This window comes from Cupressus sempervirens, chromosome 10 (assembly GCF_028749045.1).
Source record: "Cupressus sempervirens isolate cs-2001-9-10 chromosome 10, ASM2874904v1, whole genome shotgun sequence".
NCBI classification, from domain to species: domain Eukaryota; kingdom Viridiplantae; phylum Streptophyta; class Pinopsida; order Cupressales; family Cupressaceae; genus Cupressus; species Cupressus sempervirens.
Window position 1 is genome coordinate 317,787,612 of NC_143127.1, and position 18,388 is coordinate 317,805,999.

Here is an 18,388-nt window from a genome sequence, read left to right on the forward strand (position 1 = left end):
TACAAATTATATTATCCATCTCATTGTAATAGTTTTTAAAATTTCCAAATACATGCTCAAGAAAAAAGAGGCATGGAAAGAAACAATATATTCACTTAATAGAGATGCTTTAGAGTAGGCATCAATTCTAAATTTATCCCTTGAATTATGAAGCAAAAACAAAATTCATTGAGTTAACTTTTCACTTTACATTAAAAGATCCATTAAAAACAAGTAGTGGAAGGGAAATCTATGCAAGTGGTAAAACAACAACAATCCCATTGGAGGAAATGAAAAAAATTCATTAGGCTGACTTCTACTTGTCCTGTAGGGCTTGCCAATTCCATAAATAATAGGAGGATAGAAAGAAAAGGTTTTTTGAAATATCAATCAAGGAAGGAGAATACTAATAGAAATTGACAAACTTGTGGAGGGCATGCTCTTGGAATTGAGAACAACATAAGTTTTCTTAGTATTAAAATAGTCTCAATATGTGAGACTGTGAGACCTCCATATAATATGATATATAATAACAAAGCCAACTTCTACAACATACTTTTTGGTAATGAACATATATATTTCTTCTACACTCTAGCCCATGTCTAGGCTATAAACAATTTGTCAAGGGAACGAGGCTACTGCTACTTGGTTGTCTTAACTATCCAAACTTAACAAATGCTATGAAATATTAATATGAAGATGGAACATATTGGGCTTCAAAGTATGATAAGAAGCTAGATAAGACACCAATGACTTTCAACACATAAGACTGATCCACTCCCTAATAAATAAATTTAACACTAAAACAGATCCTTATGCAACGACATAGAAATGGGAAAGAAAGCAATGTAGTAAAATTTGATATAGAAGGAAGAATCCCCCTCTTAAATAAATAGCCATTTTAAAAGACATACCCCAGCTATACCCATATCTCATTTTACAATCTAATTGATCTAATAAATTAATGTTTTCTAATTAAAAAATTTAGATAACTGATAATAAATAAATATTTCAGCTAAATTGATGATAAACATATGCTCTTATGCTTATAAAATTGGAGAATGGATAATATGAAATATTCCTGCACTAGAACCTTTTGAAGAAAATCTTCTAATCTAAATTGATCACATAATATATTATATTAATCCACATCTATATTTTTATAGAAAGGTTTATAGACTAGGATTACTTTGTTTAATATATGAGATGGAGCAATACATTTTAATCCATGAAGAGTAAGTTTTAGATGCTCTCTTACTGAAAAAAGTTTACAAAAAATAAACATTGTCAATTATGAAATATATCAATGAAAACAATAAAATCTCTAGAGGGAAATTCAGAAATAGCAGAATTAACATTTATGAAGAAAAATGAAAGAAAATGAATTTATAAAATTCAACCAACTTTTATAAAATATAACCACAAATTCATCTAGAATTGCATATCACCCATGCTTCCTAATTCATGATTATCGAAAATGATTGTGAAATCTAAATTTTCCGTCACAGCCAAGAAGTAATCCTTGTCAGTCTATCCATCACAAGAATTATTGGTTTATAAGAGAGTAAAAGACATAAATAGTATCCATTATTATTTTTAATCTATATCAGTGGATAGGATTGAGGTAACACTATTTAATTTTATAGGTATCACAATTTGCGTAAACACGCTACCCATCATTTTCACTTTGATAATCAACCTTCTCTTACATTGAAACCTGCAAAACTTCTGATCTGGGCAAAGAAACTGTGCCAACGTCGATATTATGTAGGCAAATGTTAAAAGTTGATCAGCTCTCTTTAACAAACATTAGAGATAACAATAGATAAATGAAAATAAAACAATGTTATCGGCTACAAGAAAAAATAAATAATCACAATTTAAAGTTTAACCGTTCACAAGAGTTCTCTACCACAGCAAGAATTAACAATGGTTAACTTGCATTGAGGTGTTAAGTTTACATTCCATTCTAGTTCACTTTGCCCCTAAAGGCCTAGAGTGTCCTTGTGCTACATTAGGGTCTTATCATGTGTTTATATAATTTCATCTTAGCCTCAATCTTTAAATTGGTCATTCCTCATCTCTCAATCTTTAAAGTGGGAGTGGACATGAGATGGACCATGGTGTGCTACATCTCTGACTTGATGTGGCAAATATTGATTGGCTGGACTAATGCTGAATGCCAGAATATTGATGTGGCATTGCCAAATACATTGCATTTTCTCCACATGGTGTTCACTGGGGAGAGATGAGAAAACTATGCACATTGGAGCTGCTAAATTCAAAGAAAAATGTGTCTTTCGAGGGCGATGGTGTCATTGATGTGGGATAAGAGTGAGGAGCGGAAAGTGGGCCTAAGTGTTGGGTCTTATTTGGCTTTATAAATGAATGTTTTATAAGACATGATACTTATTCAAGCTTTTTAAAAAAGGGTCATAAGTAAAGTGGGCTTAATCTTGAAGGAACTCTTTAGCTTAGTACACTTTAGGTAGAGTATTGACGAGATGACTTATATCCTAGGAAGTCTTATGGTTCATCTCTAAGAGCATCTCCTAGATGAAATGAGTACTAAGTGTTCCATTCATTCTCATGAGATATAAGATCATCAAACACGAGTTAATGAGTTTGACAAAAATATTTTGATAGCAATATCTCATATTCAATAATGTGGCCCCAAAACTTTTAAGTAGGGGACTTCTCAAGTAGTATAACCTAAAAATTTGGGAGTGATTTATATTTCCATATAAGATTTTAGAAAGGATGAAGTTAGGATGCTGAATGTTATGAGATCCTCTCTCCGAGTATAGCCCATCTAAATCAAATTTCTCTACTCTTAGTTTCTTTTATAAAATAATAATCTCTATTTATTAAAAGTATTTAAGAATTTTTATTTTTTGATGTAATTTAGTTCTGATATTTTTTTCTATACACATTTAAATTAATATATCCATATGTTTATAGGTAATTTTCACTTATTGACTAACACATCATCAACTACATTAGAATGGGTAGTGAGTGAATTATTGAGGAAGTCAAGTCTGATGAGCAAATTACAAGAAGAAATCACTTTTAAAATAAAATGAGATGCATTTAAATAAAAAGTTATGATATTTTAAGAATGAAATACTTACTTTGTGTGTTAAAAGAGACATTAAGGTTATATCCACCAATCCCTTTACTCCTTCCTCATGAATCTATAGAAGATTGTATTATCAAAGGATGCAATCATGAGTACTTGATACCAAAGTAAAAAAGGCATTATAGTTAATGCTTGGACTATAGGAAGAGATCTAAGTTTAATAAAAGAACCCTTGGAATTTAGACCTAAGAGATTTGACGATAAAAAGCTTGATATGATCAAGGATCAAGAGGTAAGCATGATTTCTTTTGGGACAAAAAAGAGAGGTTGTGTTCAAACTTCCTTAGGCATTGATGTTGTTGAGGTTGTATTAACAAATCTCTTTTACTAGTTCATTTGAAGAAATGATGATGAGAGAGATATGAATAAATATTTTAGAGGATATATTTCTAAAGCCAAACATCTATTTGGTATTCCCACTTAGAGACAAGTCTAAAAGAGCTTCGATTCCTCAAGATATAATTACTACATTTTAACTCAAACTATGTAGTTGATTAGATATATAAATGAATACTCATCTTATTGTTGAATGAATGGAAAATAATATTGTAATGTATTGATACACGTAAGGAATTGAACTATTTCAAATTACATTGGCTCATTTTATGATTAGTTTATCTAAATTGATATGGTTCAACATATGATAACTTTTTTGGAATAACATGTGTATATATATATATATATATATATATATATATATATATATATATATATATATATATATATTTGTGTGAGAAATTAAATGAACATGAATATAGTTCTTAGCAAGTTCATCAAATTGACAAGATATTATTATATATTAAATACCATTAGTTTAATGTAGTTTTCAATATTTGATATCTTTTTTTTCATTTGTATATATTTTTTGATCTTTTGTAATCTAGCATATGTATTATTTTGATTATATTAAATTATAAGAAAATAATTTAATTGATTTATAACTTAACTATATTTAATTAATAAGATCTGTTAGAGTAAATAATTATTATTTACACTTTTGCTTAAGTTTACTTAGGTTAATGCATTTATTTATTAGTTGTAGTCTAGGAGTTGTTGACAATATGAGAGTTTGTTCCTATCTAAGTCATACTTATCTCCTCACCTTGATCGAGGACATTCCACATTTTTTGGATGTATGCTTAGTTGTCATTCTTATCTCCTAGCATCTTCTAGCCTATTTTAGAAGTCTCCTTGAGGCCTTTATATTCAGGCTCTCTCATTGTATTTCACAACTCATTTTCAAGGCATATTGTAGAGCAATACATTTTTCTTTTTTTGCAATACCTTCTCTCTCAGTCTGTTTAGTTTTTCCAAGGTCCACCTCTTGCTTCCTTGGTTTCCCTTTGATAGGTTATTTGCATGTAGGTGATCTTGGCAAGCTATGATGTTGTCTTTCATCAACTTCTACATGGTATCAGAGCCTCCTTGCTACTTCGTGGCTGAAATATTTTTGAAGCCACAATTCAGAGACACAAACCCTAGTTTGTTTGTGATTTTTTACTACAATTAGGAGGAAGAGCATTTTTTTGGACCACTTTCGGCCTAAACGGACACTACCATTGAGTTTAGAAGGTCTGTTATAGTTAGGATTCATATAAAATTTCCATTTTTAGCTTCTATAGCATTTGACAAACATTTTAGCCCTCGGCAAGGACTGTAGAGACAAGTTTTAAAAAAGGAACCTCATTTTTAATGCAGCACCGCGCCACGACGGCTATGTTTCTAGCACAGCCCATGCACCACCACAACCAATAGAGCCACCATGGTGACACCACAGCCCGGTCACTACCAGTGGGCCTTCCACCAACCACCGTGACCCATTATGTTGCCAGCTTCTGCCGCCCTTGTGGCCACCACCACTAGCGGCGTTCTCCTATTCTTTTACCACTTGCAGCCTATCCATCACTGCTAACTGTAAAAAATATGGTGCAATCTAAGCATGCCACATTGGCAGTTGACACGTGGCCCCTACCACATCACTTGCGACATGTCAACAATTTCCATGTGGCTGCCATATGGTACTACCATTCAGTATGCCACATGGTAGTCCTTTTTTTCCACGATGACTGATAGGCCATAAATTTTAAGCTAGTGGAATGTTGACGTGAACATGATGTTAATGCTACATCATCAACAACTTCCTACTAGCACTCCAGGTCTCTTTTTGACCTACTCACAATTTTTTGGCCATAACTTGAGCATATTGAAGTATTTTTTCGATCCAAAAGAAGTGCTAGAAAGCTAGTTCTAAGATGGAGATATTGTTGTTGATATTTTTAGGTTTTGATGTAGTTTTGTGACTCTCTTTTTTAGTCAAAGTTTGAAGTTCTATTTTTCACTCCAACAAGCATATCTTTTGCATCCCATATCTATTTTTTGAAAACGTTATATTTTTGTAAAGTTGGTTTTGTCATCTTTTTAGAAATGTTCTCATTTATTTTAGATTCTATGCCATGCTCTTTCTATCATATTTTTGGCATTTTTACTCTATGGTGGATATCTTGGGTGTTCTAGGTCTGAGGATCATTTTCATGGCATGGGATCTTTTGTTTTGCAATGTACTATCTTTTGTATCAGCTTTTTTTCCCTTTCTAATCATTGTAGCTTTCATTTGTAAGTATCTTTATGCAAAAAAACTAAGATTAAGTGCCACTCTTGCATTTCAAGTTCATGAACATTGTTTTGAGATAGTTGTACTTGCACTATTTTATAAAGCACCGTAGGGGGGTTAGTTGTTGCCATTTTTGTGCTCTCTTCCTTTTTCAAGTGAGTTTCCCTTCCATGAAATTAGCCCCATGAATGTGTCAGTGACACATGCCTTTATAGGTGTTTGTACCTCTTCCTCTCTCTCATTGTTCTTGGTTCTTTTTGTAGAGGATTTTTGCCCACTTTCTCAGTTGCCCATCATCTCATCTTGTCTGCATTAAGGAGGGGTGATTCTATTGTTCTAATTCTTCCTTGGTTCGATGGTTCGATAGTGTGATCTATGTATTCAGTATTTGATCCTATACACTAGGCAATTGTAGTGGTTGGCTAGCTATGTATTTTAGTGAGATGGATTATCTACCATATAGACATGTTTACTTTGAGCCTTCTATTTTCCATGGAGGTTCTTTAGATCAACAATTTATTTATGAAAGAGTTTGTGGCTTCTTCATGCTTTATTGATGTTCTTCATGATCTTCTCTTTGTTTCTATTTTTTGGGACATTCCTCTTGTTGGAGGCTTATTTAGTCCTTCACTAGGTTTTCTTACCTCTTTTTGGGGGAGAATTTTTCCCATGTGGTTTTCTCTCTTTCCCTATTTTTAGAGGTTGCATTTCTTTGTATTGTACATGGTACCTAACATGACCTTGTTTTTGGGACCCATTCTACACGTCATCTTAGTTTTGTGAGCTTAAGTGCATTCCCCTAAGTTGCACTTAAGGGGGGGTGTTAGGGTAAATAATTATTGTTTACACTTTTTCTTAAGTTTACTTAGGTCAATGCATTTATTTATTAGTTGTAGTCTAGGAATTTTTGACAAAACGAGAGTTTTTCCCAATCTAAGTCATACTTATCTCCTCACCTTGGTCAAGGACATTCCACCTTTTGTGGACATATGCTTAGTTGTCATTCTTATCTCCTAGCATCTTCTAGCTTGTTCTAGAAGTCTCCTTGAGGCCTTTATATTCAAGCTCTCTCATTGTATTTCACAACTCATTTTCAATGCATATTGTATAACAATACATTTTTTTTTTGTGCAATATCTTCTCTCTCATTTCATTTAGTTTTTCCAAGCTCCACCTCTTCCTTCTCTGGTTTCCCTTCAATAGGTTATTTGCATGTAGGTAATCTTGGTGAGTTTTGATGTTGGTTTTCATCAACTTCTACAGATCAACATAGATCATACCCAATATAAAGATATTGAAGTATATCACTAGATATAATTCACAAACATATTTTAATTTAATTAAAAACTCAAATGTAATTTTATAATTTTATGTGTTCTTATATGGATCTAGATCCCTTTAAAACCTATTTTACCTTTAACCAAAAAAATGTTATGTATTCAACTACAAATAATGTAGTACATTATAAAATCCAATTGATATAGTTTTTTACAATGAAAACACACAATAACTAATAAAATAGAGAATAAATGACTTGTATATTAGATAGAGTAAAAAAAATAAGAAATTCAAGTCATAAAAAACCAATCGTTAGGAAAAACTCTTAAGAAACCGCAAGAGATGTATAAAAATATATCATTGTTTATTTTAAAAATTAATATTTTTTAAGGATCTTACAAAGCCTTGAGGGTGGGTTGTTTTCTTTCTATGAAATAAGAAGTACTTTGATTTAAAAAGATAACTTTATTGAATAATAGTCTATGTTCAAGTTTCTAATAGTTGCTCCTCTCAAAAAATAATTGTACAAGAAAGTAATTGAGCTTTTATGATCACTCAATCGTGTTCTATGACCACAATAGTAATTCTTATGCTAATTAGTATTAAATGGACAATTTAGAAAAGGCTTGCAAACTACAACATAATATAGTGTAATAAGTTTATCCTATACTAAATAGGGATGATTTTTCATTTTCCTATACATGTATTAAATACATTGTGCAATAGTATTATTCATAGCTTCAAAGATAAACCTTCTAATCCATTACATTATTTGAAGAGTTCATATGGATTTAAATGATAAATTCAATTTTAGCTAAATCATATTTTAGTTCATGAGTTAACAAGATACTATGTGCATAGTTTTATATAATTAAGACATGGAAAAATAACAATTGATATAGTCTACAATTGCAATCTAGCTTTAACCTCCATCCATGGTGGAAGCTTCTCTTGAACACCCAATTCTTGTGAATCCAAATGTCTATCCAAATATCTATCTTGTTATCTCTAATGGGGTCCCTCATGATGGTGAGGTTGTTCAAGACTTTGACAAGAAGTTGACTTCAGAGGTTGATTTGGAGTTACAACATGATTTGGCCTTTCTTCAAAGTACTAGTTCCAAGGGTAGTCTACAGAAGGTTAGGGAGGGAACAATCCCAAAAAAAAATTGGAAAGGAGTGCTAGTGGGATAGTCTAACTTGGGTACCTTACCTGGGGATCTCTCAACTATATGTCATGTAAAAGCTAGCCCAGAGATCCTTCTTCTAGATTTTGTGATTGACAATGTTTCTTAGGGTTTTTCCTTGAGTTTCATGCATAAATTTCTATTTTGTAAGCCTACTGTTGAAATGGTTAGGAGATGGGTTTCTACTAGGTGGAAACTTAAGGGATCAGTGGAGGTAGCAACAATGGAAGATGCTCTCTTTCTATTTAAATCTTCTATTAAGGAGTGCCAAAATTAGGTTTTCACAAGAACATGAAGATTTGGTAAGCATTTCTTAACATTAGCCAAATGGAAATCAACTTCTGACCCTAGTGTGGATCTCCAGAGAATGACACAAATTTGGATTAGACTCCCTAGAATATCTTTGAAGTTTTTGGATGAAAATATCTTCATATGAAAAGGTGACTCTTTAGTTCATTTTATCAAAGTTGACATTGTCACCCTCTATATGACTCAGCTGGGTTTTGCTAGATTTTGTGTTAAAGTGGAATTGAATAAAGATCTCCCTAGTAGATTATCTTTAAAATCTAAATTGAGGACTTGGAAATAGGTGATTAACTATGAGAATAAACACTTATATTCCTAGAAATGTAGGAAATATGGACATGTAGTCACAGTTTGTAAAAGCCAAGTGACTATAGGAGAGACAAAAAAATGGAAGGAGGTTGTTATTGAAGGAATCATACCTAATAAAAATCTAAAGTGCTTCTTAGAGATAGCCCAAGGAACCTCTATATCCTTGGCAGGGCTCTTGGAAAACTAGATGAACTAGTAATTGGAAGAGTACCCATTCAGAGAAAACATTGAAGAGTTGGTCTCCTCTCCCTATAAAAGTATTGGAGACCCTAGGGATTGGCTAGAGTAAGGAGAGATACCTCTCAATACTAAGTGAAGGGAGGAGGCGTGGGCTTCCACTAGGGAGGATTTAGAATCCCTAACAAGTGAAATTTTTTCTCTACCAAGAAAGGGAGGGACTCAGGAGGAAGCCTATCTCTTTTCAACCCCATAGAAAGTATTGGAGAACATGATAAGTTGGTCACTTAAGTTTGAAGTGTGGGAAGACTACTCCTTCGTAAAGGGTAATCTTATAGGAACACTCTAGTGTGAAGAAGAATCGTTGTTTTCTTCATCCCTTGTGTCACCATTTGTGGATGACGGGGTTTGGAAAGAACCCAAGAAAAAAAATCATGGATCTTGCCAAAGGTGGATGTGGGCTTTGAGAAGAGAGGTAGAAGGCCACCAACAAAGCTGACTTCTCAAGATATTTTCGTGGAAAGCATAGGATCTTGGAGGATATCCAAAAAGGTGTTAAATGAAGTTCATTACATGTAATATTAATGACGTAAACATCCCAAGAAAATAAATTTATTTGAAAAATATGATTTATGATCATAACACAGATATTATGCTTATTGAAGAGGTTACGATGAACAAAAACAACTTTGATCAAGTTGCAAGGTACATTTGACAAGGAGCCAAATATGTCTACATCAAGGCTACTATTGCTTCTATAAGGATTGTGACCATGTGGAACCCTAATAAAATCAATGCAATTAAGCTCTATTGTAACCCCATTTTTTGGATCTTCCTTTTATTGATGTGTTTAGTTATTGGATTAGGGGAGATTGTAGGTTTGAGAGGAGGCTTTGGCATGTATTGACATATATAATGGCACCAAAGTCATTTGTATAGGGGCTTTTACTACTCCTATATACCCCTTATAAAATCTTGGTGGTCTTGACGATGTCTTGGAGAGTATGCATGATTTGGATGGATTTCTCTAAAGGAATGATCTCTTTGATATGGAGTTACAAGTCATCCAATTCACCTAGTCCAATAATCAACTATGGAAGACTATGTGTGGAATATACTGAATAAGAGAGAGGAGGGTAAAAGCTACACATTTTACCACCAAGCCTTAATGTTTCACCTATTTAGGTTTTTCAAAGGCCTTCATCCATAAATTTTGAGTCTGACCACTTCCCCTATAAAAATTATTGAGGTTGCCCAAATGTCGACCCCTTAAATTGCTAGAACCTAGATTGACATTGAGCCCCCTACTACTAATAGAAAGATTTAAAATGGAAAAAATTGAGGTCTTACATATTGAAATCACTACTACCACTACTAGGATGGACACTAATAGGTTGAGTAAGAGTCCAAGAGAGAGAAATACCCTTTACTTCCCCTAGCAAAGATCTAAACCTAAAAAATTCAAGTCCACTAATAACATAGGTAAGAGATGTAGCCCTAGAGCTAAAAGGAAAGCCACTAGGAGAAAATATGGTGAAAAAGAGGAGGAAGAGATGTTTAGTGAAGGGAAGAATGAGGAGGACATGGGTGGTGATCACGATAACCCTATGCCTTCACTTATATTCGATACTTCCAAAACTGTGAGTAATACCCCAGAGTCTAGAAAAGAGGGTGATGTGGGTGTGCAAGGTACAACTACTTTCCCTACTAGAGTCATTAATGTGAGAAATTAGATACAAGGGTTGGATCCTATGGAGGGAGATGAACAAAAGGAACTAAATATGGTGGGGTTTGGTATTTAGGAAGAAAGTACCATGGGTAAAATAACTACTATTAAACAACCTTAGGATAATCCAAATATGACTAAGCTAGGGGAATCTATCAGTAGCTTGATCAAGAAACTAAGGACCTAAAGGAAAAATTTGATAGGGTTTCCAATGTTTTAGTGTGGGTGATGCATTTTGTGGCTACTAGCCTGCACCTCTTGCAAGTTGGGAAGGAGGAGACTAGTAATGCTAAAGATATGGAGACTAGTTAGTTGTTGTACAAATTCCTTGCAAATAATTGGTTCTTCATGATTCTAAAGAACCTAAGGAACCGAGAAAAGGAGAGTTAGCTCTTTTATATGCTTGAATTCTATTTTGCTAATGATAGTTACCATTTTTTTAGCCTAGGGTGCCTACTTTGATGTTAATTAATGGACTTGGTTATTCTCAACTTATGTTTATGGGTCTAATTTTATGTATACTTTTGAGAATAACATTGTTATTTTTTGTAGTAGGTTTAAGAACAGGAACAATTTAGCTCGGGGGTTTTTGATATTAAGGAAGGGGGTTGGTTAATCTTATGGTGGTGACATTTGACTGATTTTTAGCCTCGTTTTTCTATTTTGTGTCAGCCCCCATTTTGGATGCTTTTTGATATAAAAAACAATTTTGTTACTAAATAAGATTAAAGACACCATTTCAATAATTAATGAAATAGATATAAAATTTTGAAAAAAATTTATTGTTCTTATAAAATTTGCAAGAGAAAGAATTGTTTATTTTCAACACTAAATAAAATAGAGTTAACTCTCCTTTAGTTTTCTCTCATTTTATCCATGGTCAAAATTTATGTTGATATTAATGTAGTGAATATTTCATATCTTGGTCATTTTCTAACAAAGCAGTCTATAGTTTTACATGTAGAATTATATATAACATTTAAAAAGTTGCACTAATTTGTATTAAAATAATAAAAATTGCATTATATACTTTAATAGAGATGATGTAGAACACCAAGAAGACTAAAAACTCAAATAGCTATCTAACTAGATTTAAACAAACCATTTCAATGGGTTTTGTTCAACTTATGTGCTCTATACTAGAAATTGATAGACGCAAAACATCTCAAATGTATTTTCAATGGGTAATGGAGAGAATACAATATATATCTAGTATTTATATTTGTTGTTGCACAAAGGAATAATTTTTTTAATTATATTAAAAGATATTGTTGCGATGAAATTAAATTTATGGTACATTTTAGTTCAACTAGAGGTAAGAAGAGTTGATAAAAAAGTTTTGAATGGAAAAAAGAGAAAGTCATAGACTCTAAAGGTTGTGTAAAATGGTTGATTCATGAAGTTCAATACCTTTGTTAGCATAATTTTTATTAAAATAGTGGGTAGCAAGCCTTGATCCCTTATAATAATATACATATAACAAACATGACACAACTACCAAACAACATTTGTTATTACGTAGCAAGAAGAAACAAAACCCATATGATTAAATCTTAAAAAGTAAAATGTACAAGGTTACATTGAGGCCTATTCCTCAGATAAATATCCTAGTATATAGAATCACTATATTATAAGATCTAACTATTAAATAAATATTGATAAAAAAAAGAGATACAATAATTAAAGTAATTATACAAATACTATAATTTTTAAAGCCACAAAGGAAAAATAGTTGAGGATAAATTAAGAATACTACATAAAAGAATTAAGACTATTCTAGAGAAACCATCCTTTTTCTCTTCCTTTACATAATATTAAAACATTAATTTTTTTTTATTATTTTGGTATAATATAAGGGGTTTCTATAAAAAATCCTTGATCAAAATTTTTGGCCTTCAAGTTTTTGGAGGAATCTCTTCCTCTGATAAAGTGTAAACCACCATTGTAGGTTCACCCATAAAAATGATTATTTTTGTGACAAATTTGATAATTGAGGGAAATGGAATGGATCAAAACTAAAAGGAAAATTAGAAGGAGGATTTCAAGTGTTTTTGGACCCAATGATAAAGTGTCAAGACCAAAAAAAGGCTTAAATGAGGTAGAGTATCCTAGCGAGTATAAGGCAGTCGCATTCATTCTTAATATTTTTCTTACAATGAAAGTTATATTTAATAATTTACCCACCTATCTATTTCCAATACTGATTAAATTTCATTGAGGTGTTAAGTTTAATTTCTATTTGTAGACTTTTTCCTTGCTACTTTCTCTTTGTGACTAAAGTCAAGTCCTAGAGTGTAATTGTCCTTCATAGGATCTTATCATGTATTTATATAATTTCACCTTATCCTCAATATTTGAATTGGCCATTTCTCATCACTCTTTACAAATCTAAATCTTACCACTTTTATCTCTACTAGCCTGAAGATGAAGTTCACATTACCCACCTTCCACTAGGAATACTCTTGTCAATCTTTCTAGAAGATAAACATTCAAAGATTTGGGTCTAAAATAGCCTAAGGATGAATGATTTGATGTTTCTAAAAATTCTACCACCATTTGATTAACATCTATGGCTTGGACTTATGATAGTTTTCTATTGCAAACTTTCCCTTCTTATCCATTATTACCACTTCCCCCCAAGTTCATCTTAGCTAACATGGTGATCTAGAGATACACACATGTTCTTCTCCATCAATGTACTCAAAACCCCTAATAATGTATATAATTTGGAGACACTCAATAAAATGTTATATGAAATATGTATTCTTTTAACAATAGAAAAAATATTGCTTTCAAATGTCTCATCCTCTAATTTTAAACATCCAAGAGAAAAACTAAAATCTTAAAGGATATAGAAGAAGAGGAAAGTCAAAGGGAAAGAGATCTCAATCTAGAGAACTGAGAGGTTGTTGGTAATGTGGAAAGCTAGGGAATAGGAAGAAATACTATTGGAATCAAAAGAACAATGGAGATAAACCAAAAGGAAATAGGGAGGAAATTTTGGTAAGTAACAAATCCAAAGATGATGATTTTCTTCTTTCTTTAAAAAGTGTTGACAATTCTTAGGTTTTAGATTATGGAGCTTCATTTCATGCTACACCTCATAGAGGTTATTTTATTTATTATGTCCAAGGGGATTTTGGGATTGTTTATTTGGGGGATAATGGACCCTATCAAATTGTTCCAAAGGAAAATTTAACATTAAGTTTTTTTCATGCCCAAACTAAGAGGGCAAGAATGCAACAATTTTTTTTTTTGATTTAAAATTCAACATGCTCCAAGTTTGATATGATTGAGATAGAAGCTTTAGCACAGGTTCTTTTCATTACAATCCTAAGGTTTTAAACATGAGGATGATAACATCATTAAAACTTTAAAACTTTTGTTATTAGATTAATCTCGACAAAATTATGATATTACATTAACTTATAATGATATGCAATAAAACTTATTTAAATGACAATGTATAAGAATTCGGATTTTAAAATTACTGGCAATATCAAATCAATCAAACCTACATTATAACTTGTTTAAATAGCCAATTAATCGATAAATTTAATCTACTTAATGGTTAAAACAATTAGATTACATTTAAATTAAAACCAACTAAATTAGTATTTACAAATTTAAACATAACTATGAAAATAAAAAAATTATTAACAATCGACACCAGGAGTCCTTAATCAAAACATAGAATAACCTTAAAACTTTATTAAATTAACTAATTATACTTTACAATTTAAAGTTTCATTTAAACTAACTATTAAAATAACAATATACAGAAAAGAAACTAGACTAAACTAATAAGTTAAAACAAAATTTAAATAACTAAAAAAAAAAAACAAAGATAAACTATACTAATTAAATTAACTCTAACCTAAACTAAACCATCTTTTAAATTACTAACTAACGCCTAACCACTAACCCTCTTGCCCTAAGATCTTACCTACACCCTAGCCCCTAACATCCACTTGGCTACAAGTCAAGTCGATCTGACCCCTCCCTACACCTCTCCCTAGGCCCCACGCAACCCCGAGCCTGCACATCAAGGAAAAGGTACGTAGGGGAGATGAAGTCTAAAGTTTAAAACAAACATTAACTTTCAACAAAAATATCACCCCAAAGCTAAGCCAACGTCCAAATCCAATGTCATGTCATGACATAGCTCTCTCCACCCAACTTTCCACGCAGCCCAAGGTAAGGAAAATGCAACCCAAGAGGTGGGCACGTGAACAGAGGTGAGCAAGGGAGTTTCAAGGAAATGAAAGTGACCACCTCAATTTCCTTTCTCAACATAAATGCCACCTTCCCCAAACTGGCCGCTAGGAATGGAGAAGAATGGGGATGGGACAAGGTGGCAGGATGACATCACCCACCCATCCCATCCACTTTGACTTGAGACAAACACTAAAACTTTTTTTAAACAAGGCTAACTGATGTCCAAGGTGAAGGAGGGCAATGAATACATAAATTTTTATAGGTGAAAGAAAAGATATTATGATGTTAACTTTTTTTTTAAATATACCTATTTATGTATTCAAAATTATGCCACCATGAGATTAACATAATATTTATTTGTTTCTTATTTCATTTAGAAAGGAATCTGAGCAAGAATATGCTCTATGGTCTTGGAAGGAAACAAATTTCTCCTCATGTATTTTCCAGAGAGTTTTTTACTCCTGGGAGTGCATATTTTTTTTCGAAGCAAAATTTTAACAAGGCATGGTCAAGACATTTTATGCATTTCATTTATGTTACTAAGGATTAGAATAAATCTATTATTAACATTCTTCCTTAATACAAGTATTCCAATGCAAAGGAGTACATTAGGTACAGTCTCTCAAACTCTTATTTAAACATGTATGTTTTATATTAATTCTTCAAGGACATGGTATGAGTTCTAAATTCTGATTATTATTCTTATTGGTTTCAAGAATGCAACCTCTAAGTCCAATTGATCATATTTGAGGAACTTAGGAGGTGAATGATACGATACACATAATTAAAAAAAAAAGGTGGTGGATTATTCTCATTCAAATTTGATTATAAGCACCATGAAATTTATCAAGAAATGAAATATCTTTGATTTCATAATATAGGGTTTGCTCTTGATTGATCTCATCATAATACTTATACATCGTAATTGAAACTCACTATATCAATTCAACTCTTCATTATCGTAATGAAAACTTGAACATTCATAAATCAAGACATTATCTATGATTCTATTCTCCTATCTATATATATGAAAATTTATTTATTCTATTTTGATGAGCACTCATACAACTGAACATTATGATCAAATATTATGAGAACCAAATACACTCAACCATTATTTTATTGGCTAACCAGATTCAAAGGCTCAGCCGAGAAAGAATCAAGAAGAAAACCTGACTTCGTTGCCATTTACAATAGGGTTTAAAAATACAATTTACAATAGGATCTCAATCCCAACTTTCAATAATTTTATCAAATTTTCTTCATGATCATAATCAAGGAGTTTGTAATGTTTTCCGAATCTCATTTCAAGAACCATGGAGGAAACCAATATCTGATCAGGTGACAACCAAGCAGAACCAAAAGAACCTCAAGCATCCATAATCATACATGGTTTACACAATAAGATTCACAATGAATCAAGACTAGGGAAAGGTGGATTCTTCCAATAGGAGAAGTCAAGCTGAACACCCATTCAAATGCCCAATCGGGGCTAATAACCAAGAACTTTCGTTCTTCCATTTAAACTTTCCTTACTCATACTAGGTTTGTGCTGACGGGTAAGAACCCATAACACCCTACCCTTTATCCCTCTTCTCATCTTGAGAAGAGACTCTACACAGGTTGGAGTCCAACTAAACAAACCTTTCCCAAAATTGGTCACTTCTGCCCTCTCCAAGGGTGAGTAATACCAAAACACCCATGTAAGGAAAACTCAAAAAAAATGCAAACATAAACAAGGAAGGAAAACAACCAAAAAGACATGGTCTTCAAATCTTCCCACATACCCACAACCATACAACAGTGAAACAACAAAGAGATAACATGAGCATGAAACCAAACATAAAATCTAAATAAGGGAGATGAGAATTTCCTACCTTCACAAAGAGGTAATGGCAATGAACAAGTTTGAGTAGAGTATCCCTTTCCTTCTTCAAGCTTCAAGAAAATCTTCTCTAAAAGTAGAGATTGGGTAACAACCCACTAGTCCAAGGAAGGCCTCGAAATAAGCCTCCAACTCAACCACCCAAAAAGAGAAATAACTATTTCCACCTACTAGCCACTCTAGAAACTCCTAACTCAACCTACACTATGGTTAAACCCCAAGTGGAGATGAGGTGAGGTAACTCAAGATACCCATGCTCAATTTTCGCACAAAGGCAAAAAGGGACTTTTTGAGTGACCTCAAAAGTTAAAGCAAGGGGCTTAGGGGTTGGAAAAGACCCCTAACCCATACCCATACCCTTTAGTTAGAAAAAAAACAAGTTTTAAAGCCTTAAGAAGAGGTTTAGAGTCAAATAAAATCTAGGAATAAAATAGGTCCAACTTACTACTCTAACCTTGCAAATAAGCACTAATCTGGATTAAGGGATGGCTAACCTTGATTAAGAACCCAATAGAAAAATGATACTAACTTAAACCAACTTGGTCCAAAGGTTAAACAATTAACCCTAAATAGCCACAGAAGCACATAACCATTTTACGAGTGTCAAGTGACACTGAAAGAACATAATTACGAACATTTAACATTCACTGAGCAAGGAAGATGCATACATACATCTCACAATAAAAATACATGAATTACAAACAACAAGGTTTTCAAATTTAGCACATGGAGATCAGTTCTGTTCCTCTATAGGGTTTCTTGGCTAAATATCTGCACACTCATTGCACACATCAATAGTCCTATAAAATCATATGTACATAAATGTATACGTATTCAAAAATTCACATAAATTAAAACATACATCAATAAGGGTTTCTTTATCCTACTTAATTCTTAACCATTTAGAATATCTTAAATCAAAGCCTTGATCCTACCTTTACTGATTTCATCAACATACATATAGATGAAACTTTATATGACAATCATCAAATATATCTAAAAATAACATCACACAACATGAAATAATAAAATATGTTCTAAGCATCAGATAATGTCTCGACATCTCGAGTTGTGAATAACAAAATAAGGGTAATGTATCACTATGCTACGATGGGTCGGGGCGAGGCCTCACATCCTTCCCCACTAGGCATGAACTTCCTCCTGGAGTTCATCAAAAAGGTATGGGTACTAAGATTGCATCTGTACTGCATCCTCCCATGAAGTCATGACCTCATCGTAACAATCCCATTGGACCCTAACCTGGTCCAGCTCTCAGCCTCAAAGTGCTAGGGTCTGTCATGCAATAATGCAAATAGGCTCCAGTGCTAGCTGTCCATCTGACTCCACTTGTAAAGCATCCCAATCTATAATATGAGACTCATCATAAATGTATCCTCTAAGTACTGAAATATGAAATACATCATAGATGCGTGACAGGCTAGGTGGCAAAGCTAAACGGTATGCAACAGGTCCTATCCTCTCAAGGATCTCGAACGGCCCAACAAACTGGGGTGCCAACTTAGAGCCCTTTTCGAATAGAATCAGACTCTTGTGTGGTCGTACCCTCAAGAACA